This window comes from Thermobia domestica, chromosome 14 (genome assembly GCF_964235325.1).
Source record: "Thermobia domestica chromosome 14, izTheDome1.hap1.1, whole genome shotgun sequence".
NCBI classification, from domain to species: Eukaryota; Metazoa; Arthropoda; class Insecta; order Zygentoma; family Lepismatidae; genus Thermobia; species Thermobia domestica.
Genome location: NC_137467.1, coordinates 98310892 through 98336971, shown reverse-complemented (window position 1 = coordinate 98336971; position 26080 = coordinate 98310892).

The window sequence follows — 26080 nt, the reverse complement described above, 5'->3', positions numbered from 1 at the left end:
TGGCACATATGGCCCTAACATTAACACGTATTCTTCTAACAGCGGAGTGTTCGGAGTGCAATGGCACTAACTCTTCTGTAGCCATTATGAAGCGTAGTATTGAGCCTAACTTGTGCTATATCTAGAACCCAGTACTAAGTGACACTAGAAAAAAAGGTGTATGTGTTGTTGACATCGGCGAAGCAAATGAATTCTGGATTATTTGCTATAAAATTAAGAAGACAAAAAATGCAAGAAAGGTTGATTCAACGTTTAATAGAGAGTATTGATATTTTTATAGAAATAATAATAGTAATTTAATTATTATCAGCTAAACATTTGGCCTTCTTCATGTGACAAAATATAAGTAATATAAAAGGGTGCCTATCGAATAATGACGCTCAGGCTGAGCGGCATTTCCCTACTGTAAGCGCCATTGCCCAGCAACTTATTGTTTAAATATATATTTTACATTTCTTTCGTTCTGAGGGTTATTACATAATAATAAATCACCCAAGAAATTAACGAGTTGTGGTATAGAACATGTCAAATACATGAACACAAAATTTGGGCATCCGCAGAACAATCAATGATTTTCACAGCAACATCAATGAAACCCAAATTATAGGCTAAAGGGGAAAGGGAATATCATCACGAAAGCAAACAATACAGGAAAGGGGAATGAGAAATCAGAAGATTATTTAATTAGGAGAAAGCAAGGGAATTCTGTTGGAGAGAAGTTCGGAAGTTCTTCAGGCAGCGATGATGTTGAAGATCATTGTGATGACGAAATTGATGTTGATGGTTTTTGTATAATTTCTGGGGAGTTGGTAGGAAAAAACGAGCTGTAGTTTAGGTGTGGAAATTGTTTGCTTTGGGCAGTGACGTAGCAAAGGGGGCAAACGGGGCTTGTATCCCGGGCGTTGGATTGGGGGGCTCGAAACTGGGCAAATATTTATTTTCGCTATAAGGCAAGGAAAGGAGTTTGAGCAAACTAAATATCACTAAAAATACCTCAGAAACTTGACAGGACAACGACTCACCAACCTTAGGATAATATCCATACAGAAGTAGAGCATAAGTTAGCTTCAAAGCTATCTTTTGAGGACGTTGTAAAAACATTTGCAGCCAAAAGAGCCCGCAAAATTAAATTTTAGTTCCAGCATTCTGTATTTTCATTTAATTTACACCGATTTAAGAGATTTGCAAAATGTCCAAGTATAATACTCGAGACAACAGCTTGATTGTTTGTCATAATTTGAATTTGTTATAATCATTCCATTCTAAAGCAACAGACTGTTTATTTATTCTACACATGCACACATCCCAATATAATTCCAAAAACATTGAGAAGACTATAAGCATATGTCAAGCATGTTTCTCTCAGATGACTTGGCAATCAAACACTAATTAGTTTAATATTTTATGTGGAACTAAAAATTAAATTATTTACTGCAATTTTGAAATCAAGCTTCACCACTTGAAGAAAATTTGGAATAGGAGAATTGCTGAATGATGCCAATATCAGGTGTAGTCTTCAGCGTTTTGGTTTGATTGGTCGGGAAGCGCTAAGGCGAGTTTTTGCCACGGGCAACAACTAGCCTAGTTGCGTCGCTGGGCAGTGGGCATTGATTGTGCGGCTTTTAATATTAAAGAATGTGTTTGTGAATGTTGTAGTTATGGAGATGTATAAAATACTTTTCTTTGCTTCGATACAGCAGTTTGAGTTTTTCCAGTGCTATTTTATGTCTGGTTATTTGAAAGAAAACTCAGGATTTTAACAAACTATAATTAATGTCACTTTGAGATTTTACTTTTGCATTTGTTTCTGAATAATCCTTCAGTGTTTATTTTTCATATGAATATAATTAATTGAGAACATCTCACTACATAAGAGGGCAGATTTCGAAATCATTATTTCATTCTCATTATATCTTCTATAATGTCTGTTACAGTGTCTCATTTAATTTGTATGCCCATACTAATAAATATAGATACATAAAGATATGCTTATCTATAATACAAGAAATGGCACTTAGTGCTATTATCCTACCGGTGGGGCAACTGCGCTCAAACGTACATAGTTACATTTTGGCATTTGCGAAAATAACTGTTAACAATAGACAACGAAGTAATACGCAAAAATGTACTAGAAACATTGCTTTTTCAGACGTACGTTTTATTTTTATTTTACTCTGTACAGATTTTGAGATTTTTAAATTTTCCCTTAAGTGGTCGCCATTCCCCCATTTCCCATAAGACTAGCATTATCAGAAAATATTGCAGAAGAAAACTACCTTGATTGGCTGCTAATCTTCAATGTATGACCCTCCTTGTTACATACAGGCAATTGTATGGCTGTATACTTTCTGGATTCCTTTCTGGAGCTCCTCTTATTCAATAGTATTGAGTTCCTTCGTCACATCCCTTTGGATATCCGAAATTGAGTAAAAATGTTTCCCTTTCAACGCCATTTTGACCTTTGGAAACAAAAAATAGTCTCCTGGGGCCAGATCAGGTTAGTAGGGCGAATGGTTGATACATATCATTTGCTCTGCTGCCATAAACATCTGTACTTCAATGGTCCTCTGCCATACAAATCTGGAACAAATCTTCATTTTCTGTAGATCTTGTTCCACGATCTTTCGAACTGTATCCTTACAGTTTTCCACAATCATTTTTAGGGATTGACAACAGATTTCAGCCAGTATTTCCCGCACTTTTTCAACATTTTCGTGAGCTCGAAAGGTTACTGGACGGCCAGGTCTAAGGTCATCCTTGAAACGCCATAATTTTACGTTTACTTAAAACCCTGAACTGGGGTGCCAAACTTGAAACCAGCCAATCCTGGCTGTGTAAAGCCAAACTTGAGACGATCCTGTGCCGGATTGCTAAACTTGAAACATATAAGGCTGGGTCGTCAACTTGATACATAAAGTTAAATTCTGGCTATGGAAGCCAACTTGATGAATGCGAGTTCGATTCTATAGCTGGGTAGCTAAACTCGTAACGACCTTAGAATCTCGTGGCTGGAAAACCACAGTTATATTGTACAAGTTGCATCAATTACTTACAACTTTGTTCGTAGCTAACGTTAGGGGAAAGGAAAAGTAAAATAAAAAGAAAGAGGAAAAGGAAAAGAATCAAGTGGGTCGCCGATATAATTCCTTTCTTAAGCTACAATTATAGACCAGTGAGCACAACGCTATTTAACTCCAGACTCTTGCACACTAATGGCATTGTCGGTACCATGAGAAGGATAAGAAAAAAAATCATTTCAGAACAACACCACATACCTTGCAAATCATGTTTATTTAACTCTCTTGCAAACAGCGTATAATATTGAGAATGGCATCGACATTAACGATCATGGACAGCTAAACTCAATTGTCGAAAGAACAAAAAAGTCATATGTATTCAGTCTTTAAAGATTCCATAAAACTTCTCGCGCCAACACAACTAAAAGATGAGTAACAACAATGTTTAAACATTATCCTTAATAACAGTAGAAAGTTGTTTAAATTCTTCGACCAAGTATAGAAACAAAATCTTTAGTAGGCTACATCACAGCGAGTGAAGGGAGATTACAAATTTCATTACTGTTTACAAAACATCTCACCACAGAGGGAGTAAGTGTGTGTGGCTGCGTCGACTAATCTTCCTCCACAAAAACATAACGTTTCCACTACTTTTCCGCAACCAACTGTTAAGAGGGCGCTTTCCCTCGACATAGCTTACAACTAAACAGCGGCGGTAATAATAATACATACTGTAGAAACATTTATAGGAAGTACAAGACCAGCCAGTAAATTAGACTCTACCCCTTACATCTAGGTGTGAGTACTATCGCAATGCCCACCATCTTCGACGCGTCCAACTGAACTAGTATGTAGTTTTATAATTAAAGATAAGACACGGAAACAACTCGAGGATTTGCATAGATTTTTCTTTCGTGGCGACGTAATACTCAGATTACGAACTATATATTGTAGTAACCAATACGGAGTGCCCGCTACTGGGCGAACATGAGCTAGCTGTCGCTAATTAAGCTTTAACTTCGCCAAACATAGTACTTATAAAATAGACAATACGAAGTGCCCACTACAGGACGAACATGAGCTAGATGGTAGCGAGTGAAACATTATACATCTACGCAACTCAGAGAATACTTTCATTTAAAACAAGAAAGAAATGGTGTTAACATCAGACTACCCCGTCGGCGTATGATTCGACTTACTGGATAGAGACTCACTTCTGTCTACTCAAACATGTTACGGACAAAATTTACTTGAAACAATATTATGGACATTGAAAAATCAGTATGCGTATATTATGTAAATTCACTGAGTAACAAATGATTAATAAATCATATATTGTCTTTATTTTATAGAATGACTCGAGACAAAAGAATAGACACACGACATTAATAATACTGCACCAGATATTATGAACGGAGACAAACACTTGAACGAAATATATGAGTTGTAAACAAGTTCCTTTACGATTTCCGTAACAGCGTTACTCCTTCCATAGATCGAGATAAAAACAATAAAGACAGAGTTACCTGAAACGGTGACCAAAACTCACCCAACAGCCACTTTCAACACCTACTGGTAGACAATACCGGCACCACAAGCCAGTTCAAAGAGCACAGCTTCGACAGCATCTTCGGGCAGCGACCAGTCTCCAATGACCTCTCAGGCAGCTCGACACGTAGTAATCGCAAATTCTAGCCACATGTACAGATTGACCAAATGGTGACCTTCTTCTTAGTTAACAGCAACTAGAAACACCTCATCAACGTTCACCAAATAGACACAATTTACCGTATAAGTCGTTGTAGCACCTATGCTCACAACGACGACCACGGACGAAGGTTCCACTAAGCGATATGCTTGGGTCCCAGTGAAGCAGGCGGAGTCATCTTGAATCCTTCATGTGGGTCGAGAATTGAGAGAATATAAAAGAAAAGAACACTAGGAGCTGATTAAATATCTCTATAAAATAATCTCTTTGAGAAAATGTAACGCTCAAAGAGGAACTTTACATCCACCCAGGGGACAGGAAAAATAAATAATCCAAAAGATCAGTTATTTTTGAACACCCTATATATCACTATTTAAAGATAGGAATTATTTATGTGGGTAATTCCGAAGAAGTTCATCTCTCCGTTCTTTCGAGCAGTTGAATTTCTTTAAATTATGAAAATTTTGCGTTCCCACACTTTCTCCAGTGAGGGTATGCAAAATCGCTGAGTTTTTCAGAATCTTTCTAGCGAAGAAAGGGCCCGAGAAACATTTCATATATTTAGCTAATTCTCTTTTAACTGAAGAGGAAAGATGGTGAAGTCTACCCATTACTACGTCTCCTTCTTCTAACTTAACATCCTTTCCTGTTCGTTTCAAAAATTTCTTAGTTTTATTAGTAACTTTAGGATACAACGTAATATGACGATCTTGGGTAGGCGTCTTCTCTAGAACACCAGGCCAAGGAAAATTCTTTTTAAATGCTTCAATAGCAGAATAAGATAAAAATAGCTCTGCAGGCGTACAATCAATACTACTACATAGCGAATAATTAAGAAGTTCCTGACATCGCTTAAGTACAGTACTCCACTTAGAATGATTACTATGACACTCTAAACGAATAATTCAGTTGAGTTCTTTATGGCTCCTCTCCGCCAAGCCATTCGAAGAAGGGGAAAGACTGGACGTTAATATTGATTTCATATTATACTCTTTACAATAATCCTGCCAGGGGCGCGAGACAAACTGTGAACCTTTTTCTGAGACAATAGCATTAGGATAGGGAAACAAATAAAAATAATTCTTTTCCAACACTGAAATTATACCTTTAACATGAGCATTCTTCAAAGGAAAGAAACAACCTAGAATAAATATCGATAATAGACAAAATATAATAATAACCATTACGAACTGGGAGTTTCCCAACGAGGTCGACCGCTAGACGGTCGTGAGGTCGACTAGCTTCTATATGAATTTCTTCTTTAAGTATTACTTTATTGGTGAACTTTGTCTCAGCACAATCAAGACTATCTCTGATATATTGTCGAACTGACAATCTTTGTTTCTTCCAGTAAAATAAAGAACGACATAGAGACATACATTTCCTAGCTCCAAAATGACCACGTGAATGGACTATTCCGATTATTTCCTTTACTAATTCTTGAGGAATAACTAAAAGCCATTGGTTCGAATTCCTATGCTTGAAATATAACAAATCTTGATAACAAGTGACATGTTCTGGAGAACTATCCAATAAAGACTTTAATACAAAAATCATCGTACTGTTGCTTTACTCTGACTTTCTCCATGTTAAAAAGAGACAAGTCTCGAACAGACAAGAAATTGACATGGTACTCTTCTAACTTAGAAGGCACTTCCGGTGGATTCCTACTCAATGTATCCGCTACAAAATTCAAACTCCCGGGAAAGTGTTCGAAGACAAGGTCAAACCTTCGTAATTTGAGAAGCATACGAGTCGTTCTTGTATCTAAGTTCTTCATAGAAAAGGAATGAGTGACGGCAGCATTATCTGTATGAATATACGTGGTTCTCCCAAGGATATATTGCGAAAACCGTTCACACAGAAACAAAACAGAGAGCAATTCCAACAGAAAAGAAGACAATGAAAGTTCGTGAGGTTTAACTCTACGACTAGCGTAGGCAATAACGTTTGGATGATCAGACCCATCAGGGTACTGTGCCAGAAAGCCAGCCAAATTCTCTGAATATGCATCTGAATGGATGTGGAACGGCAAATTGAAATCAGGTTGTCCCTAAGCAGGTGGGTTACTGACGATTTCCCGCAATCTATAAAAAGAGATCCAAAACTTCGGGAGTGAGTTTGTACTTAACATCCTTCTTAATGAGATCGTACAACGGAGAAGTAAGAGTCGAATAATTGGGAATGAACCGCTGTCGCCATCCCAATAATCCTAGAAATTGACGCATTTTCTTCTTGGTTTTTGGGATAGGATAGCAACGAATTGGTTCATTATGACATGGGTCAACTTTTAACAGTCTGACCACTAATGACGTGTCCCAGGAAGTTCACTTCCGTCAGAAGGAAGCAACACTTCCGGAAATTCAGGGAAAAATTTCCACGCTCGAAAATTCCGAACACACGCTCCAGATGGGCGAAGTGTTCTTCTAGAGAAGTACTAGAGATTAAGATATCATCCAGAAACAGAGTAACGAAATCTTTAGTACTTTCATCGAAGTAACTATGCATTACGCTCTGGAAAATGGCGGGCGCACTCTTGATTCCTTGAGGTAAGACCATCATTACGTACTGATGTCCTTTATAAACGAAACTTGTACAGGGATATGACGAAGGATGTAAACCTACGCCATAATATCCTGACGGACAGTCGAATTTTGAAAAATATTGCGCTTTCGCTACACGGTTCAATATATCACCTATTGGTTCCACTTGAGCCTTAGGGGCCCGAACGCGGAGGTTCAGTAGGCGAAAATCAATTACAGGCCTGACAGCACCAGACGCCTTGCGAACACAATGCATGGGGTTCCGGTAAGGTGAGGTCTGTTCACGAGCTATGCCTAACTCAATCCATTTATGTAATTCTGCCTCAAATTCGATTTCCATGGATTTTGGCACAGAATAATACGGTCCTACGACAGGTTCTTCGTCGGTTAATTCTATCTTGTACAAAGGCGTTCGTATCCTACGGGGATACTCGCAGAAAATATCGGAATAACAAAAATCATATAGACGTTGCTTGACATTGTTATCTAAATCGCCTCGAGATGAGATGTAGTCCTGAATTTCAGCTTCTGAAAGATTGGATTCAGAAACTGTATGCACATCTGACACGGAAAGAACAGTTGAATTTTCTACTGGAGGAGGAACCTCTAAAATATTAACTTCAGAACACAAAAGTTCAGAAGGAAGTAGTTCCTGCTTATCGGATGGCCATTCAGTCCTCCCGATCTCAACCTTGTTCGAAGACAAAGCTACCATAAGAATACTAGGTTGATCAGTCGGAATTACGACAAAACTATCAGCATTATCACGCAATCTGATTTCCTTTCTCTCTCTGTCAACGACAGCTTTAAATTTGTCTAAAAATGGACAACCCAAAATAAGATCAGTTCGAAGATATTTTATAACAAACAACGAAATGTCAAATAAATGACCCTGAATATTTAAGCTAAATATCTGGACACCCTGAACTGAAAACTTCTCTGTACCGGCAAAGGCACCCAATGACAAACAAGTATATGGTCGCAATTTGGCAGATGAAAATTTAAGTTTTAACTGTTTCCAAATATTCCAATCTAAAAGGCATAACTCAGACCCACAGTCAATTGTAGAAGTTAATTGGACTCCTCCAATGTTTCCTTTAACAACAGGGGAGGAAGAAAAATGATAGTCAGGCTTTTCTTTTTCTTCATCCTCTTCAACTACAAAGTTCACATTAAATAACATAATATTATTACTCTCATTATTGTTTACGTCTCCAGATAATGACTGAACCAAGACATCATAGTTTTGACATTAGTTCCAGAATCATTATCTACGGGGACCCGAGAAATACAGCAGTCGTTTCCCCCCGTGTTCGGAAAAGACTGCGATATTAGTTTTCCGAAGTAGATGAAGGTTGATCTTCCCTCGGATTGGAAGATTCCTCATCTCGTCTCCTATCATTGTTTTGATATCTTCCGTTACGTCCTCGATTCCTTACACGATAACGGTATCTACCATTCCCTCGATATCGATTATTATACTGATAATTATTACCATTGCTATTATTGTTATTATTATTATTTCTACTTTCAGTCTGAGCATAGTTTAAAAATTCAGTTTGACAACTACTGTCAACATGTTCTGAATTACGATTAATAATTTTAGCTTGCTCAGTGAATACTTTCTTTGTCGGAGGCCTAACTTCATGCATGGAAGTATCCTCAATTCCAGATAATAACGCTACTTTACTCATTAATTCATCGACACTATTATATTGCTAAACAGACAGCAAACGCATATCCCTAGGCGATAAACAATTCAAAATTAATTTCACAAGTTCCGAAATACTCGGGGTTTCACATATATTGTAATAACTTTCAACTACAAACCAAACGTAGTCTAACAATGAAGCGAATTTTGTCTTATCATAACGTAAAGATTGCAACGACTTCTTCTGAGCACGCTTTATCTGAGGCGAACAATACTGATTTTTAAAAAGACGCACAAAGTCTTGGTAAGTTTTGATGTCGGGAGCTACTGAGCTATACCAAGCTAACGCGGCTCGAACCATACAATGTTCTACGACCCGTAATCGGTCTCCATCAGTAAGTGAATACAGACTTAAACATTTCTCAAGATCCCTCAAAAACTTTCTTGGGGCTCCAGGTTTAATATCCCCAGAATACGAAGGAAAAGATTGTAAATCTTTCTGCTTAATCGCAAAAGACAATGAACTTGGTGTTATACCACTGAAGGTGGCAACAGTGTTACGCGGTACTTAACTATTCGGTACCTTGGATGTGTGAAAAACACTAGGATCATAACTAGGCTTTAAATAGCTAGTATTGAACACCGGTGGGCTATTACCAACATGAGAAGTGATCTCTCTCGACACCGATCATGTGACAGTGTCAGTAGTTCGAGTGCTATTACTTACATTATTATTATAATAAACAGAAGAATTGACATTTGGAAAAGTATTTAAAGCACTGCAACCACTTTAGTTTCACTAGGACTAGCTGGCCACTCATATCTAATATCAGGTTCTGATTGCACAAACACAGGTTTACTTGAATAACTAACAGAACTAGTAACAAACACATTGCATTGAGCAGGCGTACTAACAATAGTAGTAACAGGCAAATTATCCCTTGACTCAGAAAACGACACACGAGGGTCAACACTAATGCAGGGACGTTTACAAGGAACGTCTTCCTTACTCGGGCTCCCACACTCAACAGACGAAAGTTTCGGTTTCTGTAATTTATCTACTTTGTTAGTTAAAGTTAACACTTCTGGGGAAAATTTAGATTGACTATTATTACACACTTGTAGCTCAATCTTAACTTCATCATTTTCATTTTTAAGTTTTTTAATTCTATCAAAAACAACCTTTAATTCTTTATAATGAGATTCTACTTCCTTTTCTACAGAATCAACGCGAGATTCCACGGATTCAACACACGACTTCACAGACTCAATACATGACTTATTACTATCAACCTCTAATTTAATATTATCTCACTGCACTTGCAAATCCCTTTGGTTAACAGTTAGAGAACTGCAAAGGTTTTCTACACTACCTATTCTTTCATCAATTTTATTAATTGTAGTGGAAAGGTTATGTACATTTTCAACAATGCACTCCTGAATTCTAGCATTGTTAACTTCATTACTTTCCTTTATCTTATTATTGATATCAGCGTTACTTTCTTCTATTTTATCATTACTTTCTTTAACTCTCTGCTCAACCCTTTCTATTTTTCTATTCCTTTCCTCTATTTTACTCAGCACCTAAGCTAGTATCGCAGCGAGTTCATTCGCCTGCTCAGCCCCTTTTTCGCTACCTTGCGAAGACTTAGGCGAAGAAAAATGTTTGGGAGGTGATTCATTCTCACGCTCCAACACTTCAGGAGAAGTATGTGCGTCACATTTAGGACAAACCCAAACAAAAGAATCTGAGCTAACAGCTTCGAAAACACTAGAAGTATCCTTTAATTTGACACAAACAAAATGTGACCATTCGTGACACCTGTCACAAGATATAGCACGTTTCTTATCAGAATCAATTTGTTCCGCGGCGGCAAGAGGCTCGTTACAACAAACGCAAATAATATCATCTCCATTAGGAGGAAGATTCCTCGACTGAGCCGACATCTTACTTACTTATTTATAAATCTAATGAACATAAACATATGTATGCTCTATCCAGCATATCTCTTCAACACCAACGCGCCAGTCCGTATCACTCATTTCTTCCCGCATAACACGACAACAACCAAATAGTGTGACATTTTACACAATAAAATAATCCTACAGCTGGGTTCGCCAAACTTGAAACGTCCTAATTTTACGTTTACTTAAAACCCTGAACTGGGGTGCCAAACTTGAAACCAGCCAATTCTGGCTGTGTAAAGCCAAACTTGAGATGATCCTGTGCCGAATCGCTAAACTTGAAACATATAAGGCTGGGTCGTCAACTTGATACATAAAGTTAAATTCTGGCTATGGAAGCCAACTTGATGAATGCGAGTTCGATTCTATAGCTGGGTAGCAAAACTCGTAACGACCTTAGAATCTCGTGGCTGGAAAACCACAGTTATATTGTACAAGTTGCATCAATTACTTACAACTTTGTTCGTAGCTAACGTTAGGGGAAAGGAAAAGTAAAATAAAAAGAAAGAGGAAAAGGAAAAAAATCAAGTGGGTCGCCGATATAATTCCTTTCTTAAGCTACAATTATAGACCAGTGAGCACAACGCTATTTAACTCCAGACTCTTGCACACTAATGGCATTGTCGGTACCATGAGAAGGATAAGAAAAAAATCATTACAGAACAACACCACATACCTTGCAAATCATGTTTATTTAACTCTCTTGCAAACAGCGTATAATATTGAGAATGGCATCGACATTAACGATCATGGACAGCTAAACTCAATTGTCGAAAAAACAAAAAAAGTCATATGTATTCAGTCTTTAAAGATTCCAGAAGACTTCTCGCGCCAACACAACTAAAAGATGAGTAACAACAATGTTTAAACATTATCCTTAATAACAATAGAAAGTTGTTTAAATTCTTCGACCAAGTATAGAAACAAAATCTTTAGTAGGCTACATCACAGCGAGTGAAGGGAGATTACAAATTTCATTACTGTTTACAAAACATCTCACCACAGAGGGAGTAAGTGTGTGTGGCTGCGTCGACTAATCTTCCTCCACAAAAACATAACGTTTCCACTACTTTTCCGCAACCAACTGTTAAGAGGGCGCTTTCCCTCGACATAGCTTACAACTAAACAGCGGCGGTAATAATAATACATACTGTAGAAACATTTATAGGAAGTACAAGACCAACCAGTAAATTAGACTCTACCCCTGACATCTAGGTGTGAGTACTATCGCAATGCCCACCATCTTTGACGCGTCCAACTGAACTAGTACGTAGTTTTATAATTAAAGAAAAGACACAGAAACAACTCGAGGATTTGCATAGATTTTTCTTTCGTGGTGACTTAATACTCAGATTACGAACTATATATTGTAGAAACCAATACGGAGTGCCCGCTACTGGGCGAACATGAGCTAGCTGTCGCTAATTAAGCTTTAACTTCGCCAAACATAGTACTTATAAAATAGACAATACGAAGTGCCCACTACAGGACGAACATGAGCTAGATGGTAGCGAGTGAAACATTATACATCTACGCAACTCAGAGAATACTTTCATTTAAAACAAGAAAGAAATGGTGTTGACATCAGACTACCCCGTCGGCGTATGATTCGACTTACTGGATAGAGACTCACTTCTGTCTACTCAAACATGTTACGGACAAAATTTACTTGAAACAACATTATGGACATTGAAAAATCAATACGCGTATATTATGTAAATTCACTGAGTAACAAATGATTAATAAATCATGTATTGTCTTTATTTTATAGAATGACTCGAGACAAAAGAATAGACACACGACATTAATAATATTGCACCAGATATTATGAACGGAGACAAACACTTGAACGAAATATATGAGTTGTAAACAAGTTCCTTTACGATTTCCGTAACAGCGTTACTCCTTCCATAGATCGAGATAAAAATAATAAAGACAGAGTTACCTGAAACGGTGACCAAAACTCACCCAACAGCCACTTTCAACACCTACTGGTAGACAATACCGGCAGCACAAGCCAGTTCAAAGAGCACAGCTTCGACAGCATCTTCGGGCAGCGACCAGTCTCCAATGACCTCTCAGGCAGCTCGACACGTAGTAATCGCAAATTCTAGCCACAGGTACAGATTGACCAAATGGTGACCTTCTTCTTAGTTAACAGCAACTAGAAACAACTCATCAACGTTCACCAAATAGTCAGAATTTACTGTATAAGTCGTTGTAGCACCTATGCTCACAACGACGACCACGGACGAAGATTCCACTAAGCGATATGCTTGGGTCTCACTGAAGCAGGCGGAGTCAGTCGGCAAACTAACGGACCTAGTCCCAATCAGGAAAGGAAGACGAGGAGTCGCTACGGAGAATATCCACGTTGACAACGTTGTAGACAATATATCCAGGAAAGAGGTAGCAGACCGGATCAAAACACACTCCAAGAGATGGTTCTTGGTGTAACTATCATATTCCCACCTATGACACAACGAACTGTTAGTGAGTAGCAAACCGATCCCAATAGTAACCGAAGTAAGCACAAGCTGAATGTCTGCAGGCAACTTATTATAATTCATCACATGTTACACTGACTTTCTTATCACTGTTCTGTTATGGCATCTCCCATCGAAGAATTTGTGACAGAGAGCAAATCATTTTACAGCATAATATGCAGTAATTCCATGTTTAAAGACAGAGCGAAACACTATCTCTCCTTCCTCGCCGGCATGATTTTTGGTACGAAGAGCTAAGACAAAGGAGAACGTGCTTATAGGTCCCGCTCGTTCTCTGATTGGCCGCTCCCTTTTGCGCAACAGGGCGTAAAACTAAAACGACTATTTTAATAATAAAATATATATGACTGAATGGAAATAAAAATTACGTAAGTTAATATTTATATATGTACGTTCATAACAAATTCCTCAGTTTTAAACGAAACACAAAATTTCAAATTATTTCAAGCAGTCAGCGTTATCTTTCGAGACTGAGAGATATCCTCTCGATGCAGGCCATAGACGTACAAAGAAAAGTAGCATATTTCGATTACACATGCTAATCCAATTGTCGACCATCTTGAATCCTTCATGAGGGTCGAGAATTGAGAGAATATAAAAGAAAAGAACACCAACTAAGAGCTGATTAAATATCTCTATAAAATAATCCCTTTGAGAAATTGTAACGCTCAAAGAGGAACGTTACATCCTAGAATCGCCTTCCCACTCTCACGAAACGTCGATGTCACTCAAAAATGTTCTCTCGAGAAAAAGCCCATTGTTGTGAACTGTTTGAATCATGCCCACGGTCTCCGTAGATGTTTTACAAAGTTTTACACAAAACTTGATAGCTACTCTCAGCTCCACTTTCATATCTACAACGAACAAAGAAAACACAGTACACTGAATTCATTATAACTCACAAAATTCGGAACATAAATTCGTGAATTCTTCATACAATGCACGACACACCAGGCCGGTAGCCAGCCCAAAAATGTATGGGAAGGGGTGGTAGAAGTTAGGGGGATCCAACCATATTATAGTTCATTTGCAAGCCTACCGTGAACATTTTAGGGGAGCAGTAAAAGTTTAGTTGGGGGCCTAGATCACCCCTCGATACGGGCCTGCAACACACTCTTTATACTAAAAACTGCACACAATAACTACTTGGTTGCTCCAGCAGTTATCTTACAGTGTTGCTAGTTTTGAAATTTAATTCACACACTTGTATTTTTGCTCGATTTTACAATCGAATATGATTTTACTCGATTTGTTCAAAAGCTACTCATAACAATTTACTTTCAAAATGTCATTCTCCATATGATCTATCTCCTCATATATCACTTCTTACACAGTATTAGATTTAAACAAAAATTAAAATTTTAAAATTAATCCGAAGTTTCGACTATCTCAATATTGTCCTCTTGCTAATGTTGTCATAAAAAGCTTGAATAATGTTTACTTCAGTATCAGTTCCATCTTAATAGGTGATGTGGTTATCGTACAACACCAAATTATATGTTTACAAAAAAATCGTCTTGCTCGAATTATGCTAGGAAACTACGCATAAAGAACTACACTCATCCTCATCATTTTCTTTAGCTTAATGAGATATATCGATTGGATTATGTTATATAACTGAAATTTTTCTTTAAACGATAATAATATTGTAGAATGAGAAAGGGTGATTTGGATAAGGACTCAGACAACAAATTTGGTCTTTTAAGGAAATGATTTTTTTAAATTTTCTTTTTGCCTAATTTCTTTCAGATTTTGTTCTTTTAGTTAAATTTTATTGATGTAGGCTTACTGTTATTGTATCCTATTGAAACGACACAACTTGAAGGTCGGGTCGTAACGAGAGACCCACCAAAGGGATGGTATAACCCATGGTTCTGATAATAGTGAATGTTAGCTATAGGGGTGTATGAAGTGGAAAGATGGTAGAGCAAAGGAAGCAACTAATGTGGAAGAGTTCACCCAAGTTACATTGTTCTCCCTCTCTCATAGGTGATGATGAACATTGTCCTCGAACTTATGCAGACTCACAGATCGGGGCGTCTTGTAGGTTCCCATTGGTGAAGACTTAGCCGTCAATCGACCGTGGCGCCAAAAGATGGAAAGTCACAATCAGCCTGACAAGTGTCCAACGAAGTTGCCAAGATCCAAAGACCAGGAATGACCAAGAAATTACCAAGATCAAGCTGTCGCAATTGTTTTTGATCCGACTGTCCCTCTGACGCCATGAATGAGCAGGTGGAAGTGACACTCACTACATCATATGAATGTGGTCAATTACCCAAATTGACACTGACGAAGTCGGTATTTTCACATGCCATTGATTCAAGACAAAGTAACAACGCTTCCTACTGGACTACTAACGTTGGCAGGACGACGCATACTAAAAAGTCGTAAAAGAGCTAATCCCAAGAGTCTAAGTACTTCCTTCCAATATCCATTACTTATTTGTTGTTGTGTCGTGAGGCAGGTAAACGAACGAAGAGGACAATGTCAGATTGTTGTCTTATGCCTAGGAGGGCCAGTAAAAGCGAATTTATTGAGAAGCAACTTATCTCAATAAAATTAAACTTAAAGCGTCACGTGTGAGACTGTGATTAAGCAGGGATAAAGGTACAAGACGTTATTACTACTGTTTATTACGCACAACGGTTTCTTTCACATACAAGGGCGTCTTGTTAAAAGCAAACAATAATACAGTAATGTTAATGTTAAAAGAAGAAAAGATTAATTTCTTGATGTAAAATTTCGATGTCAGCTTTCGACGTCAAACGAATGGTCGGCGTTAATAAGAATCAGGAGATGAACTCCAACTTCGCAAGCTGCTTGCCTCTCAATAGATGTCTGATTAATTTCTCACATGAATAAAGATGCTTTTCGTTTGTCCTTAGTTCATATCCTGTAACATCATCCGCCTCCAAAATAGTCGAATCAGAAGGAGTCGAAACCTTAGAGAGACACATCTCATAACTCTATGGTTGGGTAACTTTCTAGACGTAATTTTACACCCAAACGTAGTCATGTGTACAATGAAATGCATTTTGAAGAAAATACTACGTAAAATCTAAGCCAAATCACTTCTTACCTTTAATATTAATTTATTTATTCCTTTGACAATGCTGCACCAACTGTCTCACCATTCTGATAAAGTAAAAGAATCTAATAAATGGTACATTTGAATGAGATTTCAAATTCATTTATACACCAACTTGTTTCTAAGGAAGCACTTGCAACATCATGTCCGTCAGTGGCACCACAATTAAAGAGAATGTGAGAGGCTTGTCCCGACTCCCAAACCGGCAACTAACACGTACATTGTGTTCTGTAACTTTAAATAGGCAAAGCTTGAATTCTGGATTCCAGTGGAAGTGGCGAACAAATCGAATTTATGTTAGCATACTGCACTTTTTGAACACAGGTTGCAGCTTGGCATACTTGTAGTTCGAACATAATGAAACAATTTAGGAAATGGAGTCTTTCAAAATTTCCCTTGGGATTCAAGATGGCGGTTATTTTCAAAACTACCGTTCTCAGAGTGAAATTTCGTGTAATTTTGTGTAATTGCATCATATTTGGAGTCGTTCACATGCTTTTATTGTGGAACGCATATCAAAGGTCTAAATACGCATCAGACATAAACAAAGACCAGAAAATTATAAATTTATTTTAAAATGACATAAACGTTAATTCGAAAAACTGACAAGAGATAAACAAACAAACAGTTTATGGGATTAATTACAAGAAGCGTTCAATAAGTTTAGCACAGATATAGTTATGAATTGAATTGAATTGAATTGTTATGAATTGAAATATAGTAATGAAATTTAACATATTTTGAAGTGAACATATCTTGATCCTTTCACTACAATACCGGTGTTCTCAATGTAGTCTCCATCTGTTGTGACATATCACCTCCAACTTTCTTTCCAGAACTTTAACGCACTTTAGCAAAATTCAGTTGCCTGAATTTATACCATTGTTTCACACATGAAATGATAGAATTGTCACCGTTGAACGTTTTCTCTTGCAGGTGCACCTTCAGACGAGCGAACAGGAAGAAGTCTGAAGGAGACAAGTACGGACTATAGGAAGGCTGAGGAATGACTTCCCCTCCCATGTTCATGATTTTCTGCTGTCATCATGGATGTGTGAGGCTAGAGATTGTCACGGTAGAATATGATGACCTTTACCTTGTAGCTGCGGTTTTTTGATCTGGCGAACGAGTAGTACCTTATCCAGTAACATACAATAACGTTCCTTGTTAATTATGAAGCCATGTTCCAAGACGTCTACGGAAATGACATCGCACTCATCCCAGAAAAAGGGAGCCATAACTCTCTGGCCTGATCTCGAAGTTGTTGCATACTGGTGAGGTCCAATACGTGATCCTTATAGGCCGAAAGCAACTTCCTGTGAATTGATGTGGCTGATTCATCAGCGATTTTGAACAGGAATAGCATTACCAACCGTTTTCGCGTCCTGATGTCTACTTCAGTGTCCTGTGGCTTACCTCTAAACAAAAGAAAACAAAAATTATTGTCATTTTAAATATAGAGGATCGATGTATGTTCACCTAAAATTTCATCATTATATTGCAAATACTAAAAATGTTCTATTCATGTGTGCAAAAGCTATTGAACACCTTTTGTAATAAATTATGTTTCTATTTAGTGTTTGCAAAACTATTTATTGGAAATCTTGAGAATAACTGGACTATGTACGTTGGAACACTATGTTAGAGCCAAAATAATGACGAAGTGAGCTCAGTTTTTTTCTATGTTCGTTTATTTTAATAAGACGTACCGATGTGTGTTTGTGGTGCAAATGAATGGATATATAAGTATTATGACTATTAATAATGTTTGTTTCCATTCAGATAGGCCTGATGTGTTTTAATTCTATTCAACATTACACTGTCCTGTTTGATCTATGTTTTCGAGAATGAACACTTGATTTTATTTATTAATGACTTACTAAATTTTAAAAAGTAGAAATATTATACAGGTAACCACGAAAGTTCTGTCGCTTTTTGTGGAGGTCTCTGTTCAATTGCCCCTCACACTGTGAGTTGAATGCGAATGGAGATAAGGCTAAAGTCAGTTCTTGGTGTGGGCATATCCAACATACTACCTGGTTGTGGCAGTTCAGTTCCACCGTTAATTTGCGGTAGGATAGAGTGAACATGGGACCTCCACAGAGCGTCATGAGGGCGTGTATGCTGTACGACTTCACACTGGGGTCAAATGTCGCTGGAACATGACGGAAGATATGCCAGGCCTTTGATGAGGGTGTGATGACTACGCGGACAGTGCAGGGGCGGTTTAACAAGTTTAAGGGCGGTGACGAAACACTCAAAGACCAACACATGTACAAAATGAATATTTTCAGGCAGCAATTGAAGCTAGAAGGACTGTCATGTAAGGAACTGGGACTACAATTCAGTGTCAGTGGAGAAACCATTCTTCAGCAATTCCATCAACTTGGGAAGCTCTACAAGTTGGGTCGATGTATTACACATGATTTGTCTCCGGACCAGAAAGCAATGTGAGCTTGTGTTGCTTTGCTGTCTTGTCTGAGAAAGGAGCCATTTCTGGACAGGGTGTAGACATGTGATGAGAAGTGGGTCCTATACGAAGCTCCATGGCGCCGTCATCATTGTTTAGCATCCCATGAACCGGTTTCAAAACAGCTGAATCCAGCACTGTAACAGAAGAACTTCCTCCTGTATGCTTGGTGGACTGCTCGCGGTATCGTGCATCAGGAGCTGCTACCAGCTGGTCAGAGCATCAATGCAACTTTGCACCGTTAGCAGTTCAGCCATGTTCAAGAAAAACTTAAAGCTCTTAAGCCAGAACTTCTGAATCGCAAAGGGATCCTCCTGCTACGGGACAACGTTAAGCCCCATGTGGCTAGGATGACCTGGGACACCATTCTATGCGCGATGCCGCGAGCAGTCCACCATAAACGCAGGAGGACCTTCTTCTGTTACAGTGCTGGATTCAGCTGTTTTGGAACTCGTTCTTGGGATGCTAATCAATGATGACTTGACTATGGAGCATCGCATAGGACCCACTTCTTATCACATGTCAACGCTCTGTCCAGAAATGGCTCCTTCCTCAGACAAGACAGCAAAGAAACACAGGTGTCTGCTCGCGTTGCCTCCTGGCGCGGAGACAAATCATAGGGGACTCATCTGCCCAACTTGTAGTGCTTTCCAAGTTGATGGAGGTGCTGAAGAATGGTTTATCCACTGATACTGAATTGCAGTCCCAGTTCCTTACATGTTTGGCCTTCTCACCTCAATTGCTGCCTGAAGATATTCATTTTGTACATGCGTTCGTCTTCGAGTGTTTTGTCACCGTCCTTAAACTTGCTAAACCACAGCTGCAGTGCCCGCGTAGTCATCACATCCTCACCAAAGGCCTGGCATATCTTCCGCCCCGTGAGCCGTAAAGCGAAGAAGGTATCAAGTGAATTTTTGCTCCTCTACTATGGATTTCTATGCAATGGAATCCGTGACCTTCCAGAAGTAGGCAGAAGGTCGTTGATGCTGATGGGTACAAATTTGGATCTTCCAGGTACATCTTAAGTGACATATCGATGTTCGAAGGTGGTTGGTGAAAAAGTGACCGAATTTTCTTGGTTGTCTTTATATTTTTATGAAGCAATATTTAGTACCAGATGTGACTTTTTAGTTTCGTTTGTACTAGGTGTAACAAGATGGTTGAATGTTACATATTATCTCTGTACTTGTACATCGAGAGAAATGCGTTACCTAATTTTCGAATGTTGCCAGGTCAGACACCCTCTACATATAAAACTTCTGAGTACGGAAGTTTGTACTATAGTACAATGACAAGAATCTAGGTTTCTAAAATGTTAATCCGCATATACTCGTGTATATACTATTTACTTCCTTAGGAATGGTTTTGTAGTTATATTCTTATTGATTGGTAACTCAATCTTTAATTTTTGGCTATCGAATTTTAACCTATTACTTTTGATATATCTGAAATTTTGACAAAAAGACTAAAATAGCTTTCGCTGAACTTCTAGACAGACAAACTCATCAAAACCAATGAATAGGAAAATAATATTTGTGTCGTGAATGAAATTCACATTTATTGATAGTGAACCAAAGTAGCACAAATAATGCTTCATGAATTATAATTCAAATCAAGTTAAAGCTCTGTACAAAAAACATCGGAGAAGTATGCTGAGGACATCTCCCCATATCAAGCATGATATTTTGGTATTGGTGAGAAAGGGTATTACACGCCTACTTGAGCAGACAAGGAAAACTGTGGAATCAACAGTTACAACATGTAATGACTTTTGAGGTATAATCTCAGGCAATGACCATAGTAAGTTAATATGTGAGGAAATTTCGTTTTTTGAATTGGTATCATAAACTCAAGGAAAACTTGACAGAGAGGAAGTTGATTTTTTTTTTTTTTTTTTTTTTTACATCTGTGATGTAAATCGAATGTACAATGATAGGCTGAATCAACTATTGGGTGTGAAAAGCGATGATTAAGTTAAATCTTACAGTTCTCGCTTGCAGCAAAGAATTGAAACTCACTTACCTCACCTAATATCAATCAAAGCTGGAAAAGTAGACCAATTTGTTAGGGATAAAGACTAATTTCCTAAACTATGCAGAAGAAAAAAGATTATGAAGATGCTCTTGAATGCATGAGGTTCTTTAAAAGTTTGAAAAATTAATTATAATATAGACTACTTTCTGTGGACAATTTCAGAAAAACTGCCAAAAAAATCACTCTATAAAACCTAGCCGTTACTAATTCAATTCTTTATTTATCATCGATACCAAAGAAATGTAGTGCAACCCAACCAGTCTTGACTATCTACCACTTTTTAATACTCAATCAACGTGAAAGAATGGCTGTATGATCTAGTGAACAATAAGAAACCTTACGAGTGTCCTTTGTCATTTTATGGACTGTTACGAGAGAAGGCAACTATTGGTGATTTTCGTAATTTTGGAATCTCTGTGCCATTCAATCGCATTTGTAAAGTTACATCAAGTATATATCAATTATTGGCAACTATAGAGCAATCGTTGGTATCCTTCAAATTTTCGACGTGGCATTTTCAGTTAAGGAGAAGCATCTTTCCACCGAACAAGCATTTCTGTTTCTCAGATGAAAGATTCTGATAAACATGCAGAGATGAGGATAAGAACTTCTTAATGGATGTGAACAAATATATGCGTACAGCATCTAAAATTCATTATCATTTTTTTATCCTTAAGACAGTTTGTTTTAAATAAAGAGCAGATTAGAAATGCAATGAATCAGCTCGATTAGAAATATGGTAATTTTTCAATCGTCGGTCTCCACTTTTCATAACAAAGAATACTGGTTAGAATGTATGACGAAGATTTAAACCTTTTATGAGGAAATTTTCGTGCAAGCAAAGGTTATCGAACAATTAATTCCCTATCATCACTTTTTGAAGAGAAATTCTTATGAGTTTTCCATGATGTGCCATGCACTCAATATGGTGAAAAATACCATAGAACTTTCCAATCCTGGATAAACTTTCGTCATGTGAATGAACCAACTATTATACACAATAGCAAAATTGGTCCAGTGGAACTCACCTCAGCAGTATGGAGACATATCATATGTCACGAAAGAAACAATACAATAATTAAAAATGGCGGTGATACTTATCGATGATTTAGGCTTACTACGTTAGTAGTCGGTTTGAGAGCCAGAAGTGAATGTGAATGAATTCATTCCTATAGAATCTGAAAATTTGAATCGTCATCACGAACAGTGCGCAGCATATCGAGAAAAGTTTAAAGATGGTACATTGCTTTAAAACAAAGTTTCTGTTAATACGGAAACTTGTTTCTAGAAACTACTATCAATCTCATCGTAATCGACAACAGATTGGCATTAAGCAAGAAAAGTATTGATACATTAAATACGTTCAAAATTGATGGTAGAAATAGCTACGAATCTTTTCTGAAAAAGGTGCTTATTGGGAAGTGTAAGAGCATTTTCGAGTCTTTCAAAAAAGTTAACTCCTTGTTTCTAAACAGCAAACCTCCTATATGTGAGCAACAAATGAAGAATAAGCACATTGATGAACACCTTTCCACTAAATCATTTTTTTACTGATCAAAAAATGAATATGAATCTGGATGTTTCCTTCTCCCACAAAAATTATTCCTGGCCACTATACAGCGGGCTATGATTATATTATATTTTTTGTTCTGTCTGAAAGATGTAGATTATTAGATTTTGATCCTTTATTATTTAATAACACTTTCTTCCTGGTAATGCGATGTTTTATTAAGGAAATGGACACCTCCACACAGGAAACAGGAGCGACTGACCAATATTCCGAATGAATTATATTTAGAAATGGAAATATTGGGACGTTAAACTGAAAGAAAACATTTTCGTTTCTAATTTCTTATTTCTTATCTTTCATTTCATACTCATATCATTTTAAATAATAATAATAAATTTAAATATGTTTAATATTAATATAAAATACATATAAATTTTACATCCCAAGTAAACCTCTCGATTGTTACTGTAATAAAAACTAATTTAAGCCCCTGAAATAAATTAAAATGTCTATAAACCTATATCATCATTATGCGAAACGCGTAAGTTCGATTCCTTTGTTGGCTCTTAACTATTTCAAGCTAGACATATGTATATGAACAGCAAAATTATTGAAATTCCATCTTCAGTTGATTAGACATGGACAATGCCTGGTAAAATGTGGGCTTTAAGGTGAACAACACAACGAGCAGTTTGGCGTAGAACTACTAAAATGTGGATGCAAGAACGGACGTCAAGTAAATGTTCTCGTGAATTTGCTAGTATTTCATGCACAGTAAGTTTCTCTAACTGCACAGTAAAATGTAATGCGAACGGAAACATCAAGTATTTGAGATTTGAACTTAATTTTATAATTTAGAAAAAAAATATTTATTTATTTATTTTATTTAAGAACACAGTTCCAGATACAGCTGAGCGCCACTTTACACTGAAATATCTAACAAATATAAGAGATGAAACATAATACAATAATAATAATAATAATAATAATAATAATAATAATAATAATAATAATAATAATAATAATAATAATAATAATAGAAACGACAAAAAATAACAAACAATATGTAAGTGATAAGAAAAAGGTTGACAATAGCTGACTAAAGTTCATCCATAAAATTACGTTGTAGTGCAGAGTTATATGCAGCTTCAGAATTAAATAAATCTATGGATGTATGTGACATTTCGTTACATAGTTTAGTAAGCCTGTAGAACAGAGAACGTTGAATTAAGAAAGTCTAGGTTGTAATGTATGAAAAAGATAATTCTTCTTGTCCCGTAAATATTACGTAAGTTCAATGACTTCGTTCAAAAAGTAGCTGGTGGTCATTGTGTTTGGGTTGGCCAGTATATATATATACAGGATGAGGCATCTAAACCTGTTTTTCGACATATCTGGAAAACTACAAATCAGATTTTTAAAAAGTTGTAACAAAAGTTATTCTTCTCGAAGGAGGACATTCAGTAATACCATACTCAATTCCCTGCCCTACCCATCTGGGACGGGAGTGGGGACGACTTTGTAATCTTAAATAAGAACCCCATTTTTTATTGCAGATTCGGATTCTCAGGGGGGAAATACGTAACTTTTGTATTGAATATTTTGTTCATTACGTAATAGATGGCGCTGTAATCGACAAAAATCAAAAGGGATTACAAACAGTTGAAAAATAATAGTTGAGTAGATAGTTTTAATATCTTTGCAAATGTTATATAATGACACCATAGTTGATCTCCCACGGCCATTTCAGGAGATTAGAAAGGCAGTTATTCTAAAAATCAGTACTTGAAACTGGTGTTTTATAACAAAATCACTTGATTCTCCAGAACATAATACATTACTTTGGCCACTTTGTGGTGTAATTTCTGTCACAAATGTCGCTGAAATGGACAGCAGTTGAAAACATTCATTTTTTTTTAAATGAATGAATTAAAATCTAGTTTTAGCGTTCACCAGGAACAACTACGTGGACGTAGTAGTACTTTGTTCACTTCGAGGTGCATTTTTTAATGTTAAGTCACCTTGTCTCTCACCATCAGGATGATTGTTTCAGGTGAGTCCACTTGCCTGTCAGCATCGGGGTGCGTGTATTAGCGGAGTCCCCTTGCAGCTTACCCATTTCTATTGCTTACTGAAACAAATGTTCAAAAAGGGGCCCGTTTTCTGCAATACACATTACAAGTGTTATAGCCACAGCGAGAGTTTAATCACGGACTGCGATGCATGATCACAGTCCATGAGTAGTACTGAGGACACTCTATCTCACTTTTGATTATCCAATTTGGGACCCCAATGGACCATAGCGAATGAATCAGGAATGCTTTGGCCCGGGATTGCGTCACCTATTGAAATTTTGCTTATTCTTATTCAGGGGCCATGCATGCTGGTGCGAATGAGTCAGAGGTACCTTGGCCCGGCTATTACGTCATTGAATTGGGAGTTTTAAATTAGGGGTCATGATAATTCTTTAAAATTATTAAAAACATATTCTTGATGATTTATTACGTTATGAATTAGCACAGGTTTATGAATGTTTTTTTTTTTTTTTTAATTTTTCGTTCCCTTTTATGACATAAAATTTGGAGATTGTTATCCCTTTGATGAGATGGACTAACACTGATGCAAATGAAATCTTTAGTTTTACGTCCCACGTTTAAGCCGGTTAGGCTAAAGGAGATGGTGACAATGAGAAATGAATGAAATGTGTGGGAGAAAATTGGAGTATTTCGAGCATAATGTTGTCCACCACAAAACTACTTTCGCGGGGTTTGAACCAGGGACCCCATACAGCAGAGGTGAAGGCTCTACCACTGAGCCACGCGCCCTACTGGTGCGAATGAAGTAGAGGTATTTGGTTTGAGCTAATGTGCTTGTATAACGGCATTGAGCTGGAATTTTTAGCTTGGAGGTTATGATGGCTTGTTTCGTTCCCTTTTATGGGTATAAAATTACTAAAACAAGGTCTTAGATTACTTTTTTGATGATCTATTACATTATGAATTAGTAGACCCCAGTAATAGTATAAATTAGTATTAGTATTAATATGAAACTCGAAAACTTTGGAGTTCCTCCGTGGCTAACCGGTTAGCGTATGCGCTTTTAACGTGGGAGACCAGCGTTCGATTCCTGGTGTGAGCTCATGCGGTTCGGATTTCACGTTAAGTAGTAGGTTTTATTTTTTTGCTGCTGAACGGGACGTTAAACTCAACTCGAAAACTTTGGAAGGAATACTTAACTTTTGGTTAAGGTTTAGTTTTATTCATGGAACTTATAGGACTCGAACCACGATATTCAATTGTCATAAAGTGTGTCCAGGAGGCCATACATTTATTGAGACGCATAAAAGAAGGGGAGGGGCGATCCCGGACTTGGTTAACAATAATAATTTATATTGTATTCGTTTGTGGATTAAACAAAACTGTTGGAAAGATTTAAAAAGCTTCTTTCTGCATTGACTTATAATCATATGTTGAAAAGGAAACATCAGCTATATCGTGTTATATATGCTTATGTATTTGTTGTCACAGTGTCGTTGGCACTGTTTGTTCTAACCAGTACGGTGTTTAATTGTCTAATAGTGTGTA